Here is a 2,330-nt window from a genome sequence, read left to right on the forward strand (position 1 = left end):
ACTTGCTGTGAATGAGGGCGTCCATAATTATTGTGGATACTGGGAATGGGTCGCCTGCAGGAGGCCGGTCTCGCCGTCGGTTGCGAGACCATGATGGTATCTCCTACGGGATGTTGTCTCCACGAGGTGCGGCAAGACCATGTGGCGGGGCCACGCGGGCAGCCTATGTCTCACCATATGGTGGCGAGGCCTCGCTTGGGTGCTCTCGAGATCTCGCCTGTTATGGCGAGACCTTATGCTGCCGGGACCTGGCTTTGGTGCCTTTGGCGAGACCTGCCCTTTTTGGCTGGGTCTTGCTTAGAGTCTAGAGGTCTCGTAAATTTTGGTCGTAGACTCTCCATGCTGAGATCATGAATGATTCTATTCCTTGAATTCCGTCGCCATTTCTCCTTTTTATATGGGCTGATTTTTAACCAATAACATTAACCCCATTTTCATGGAAGCTCTTTTGACTATAGTGAAACTGATCTAAGAATAGGCTGTTACTGCTCATCCTTGAAAACCAGCCCATTATTTTTCAGGTGAGCTCCCTTGTACGTGGCCTCCCAACACCCTACGTCCTGGAAAAGCCAAGAGCATGGTGTGGGGGCTGGAGGGGTTGGTTGCGTAGGGAATCCATGGTAACGGAGCCGTCTCCCCGAAGACTCGGACAACGCATACCAACCAAACACAAACCCTTCAACCCTATTAGACTGAGTCAGAAGATGATGCGTGGCCTCGAGAAGACCGATGAGATCCACATTTAACGCGCGACGTGGCCCTACAAGACCGGAGCTCACCAACCATCTCCTGCAACTATAAATACGAGATCGTGGAACATATTTTCGAATGGGACATTCAGCTGATACTTTCCATATTGATCATGTGTTCTCGAGCTCGTTGTTTTGTAGCTTTCAATCGCTTACCTATTGTTCTTCAACATTCATATTCGATAAAAACGACCTAGAGCCATCTTTTGTCAATTTAACTTCGTTCGTTCATTTAATTCATTATTTCGGAATTGGATTTAATATTGTTACAGAATTCTAAAGCACATCTCTATAAATCTAAATCGACTTATTTTTATCACGAATAATCGAGACTGCTTTAAGGTGATTTTTCACATCAACAATATTATATCATCTCAATTACATAGGAGTACATATATTAGTTTTAAATCTTATTGTAACCAGAAATGTGAACAAATGCTGCCAGCTAAGCGCTGAATAAGCAAAAGCATATTAACATGCTAATTTGATAGATTCGATATAATAAAAAAAGAATATTTTATTACTCCTGAATGAACCTTGCGGGGTAAACAAAAAAATGAATTATAAAGGATGAGCGTGCTAATGTTAATAAGTGATAATTTCTTGACCATATCTGCATCTCATTCAATGTCAAATATTTATTTGGCACCAAGATTAAATTTTTTGATAATTATTACAAATAATTTATCATTTTAAAAAATATTAATCATAAGATTAATTTTATTTTTGAAAATGTATTACTGTACGTTTTGACCATTATTCCAATCTTAGACAAACCTTGATTATTTGCTAATCCTTAACTTTAAATCGGCTATTTAGCCAAATCACCCTTTATTTATCATTAAAATAAAATCCCCACTTCTAAATTTTGTAGAAATGGTAATATGTTCCTATAGAATAAGAAAAACAAGGCAAATAATTTTCGGAAACTAAAGTTTTCTTCATCAACCCTCTGGATTCCTTCATTAGATATTAATGGCTTGTAAGTTATAACTATTTATTCAGAGTGCCTTCATCACCAACACTAATTGAAAGATCAAGCTAGCATGAAATCCATCAGTCTTAGTTGAATCCACTTTCAAGTTTGTTTTTGGTACAAAATAGTTCAGGAGCTAGGTGAGTATGGAATGTCGGGTGAATTAAGAATATAGTTGAATGATATCTCGGAAAGATTTAAAAAAGATAGTTCAAATTTACAGTATATTTTAACCAATTCATTTTCATTCTTCCACATAGGAAAATGAGATTAGAGACTTCAAGATTGTATATTAAAAATAAATATTTTACATGTTTTAAGTACCTTCATTTTAATTATGTTCCTTTATGTTTTCTAATAAAAGAATAATATGAAATTAGAGACTTCAAGATTGTATATTAAAAATGATTATTACATGTTTTAAGTACTTTCATTTTAATTATATTCCTTTTTGTTTTCTAATAAACGATAGAATAATAGTTTAACGAGTAAACTTCACCATCCTGTCTTGTCCTACCAACCACATTTAAGCATACATGTGAATTTTTATTTTTATTTTTATTTTTATTTTTTTTGCTCAAACAAAACATGTGATTCAGTCCTTG

The sequence above is a fragment of the Urtica dioica genome, chromosome 3, assembly GCF_054948205.1.
Source record: "Urtica dioica subsp. dioica isolate 48M chromosome 3, U.dioica_male_clone48M_v1_H2, whole genome shotgun sequence".
NCBI lineage: Eukaryota > Viridiplantae > Streptophyta > Magnoliopsida > Rosales > Urticaceae > Urtica > Urtica dioica.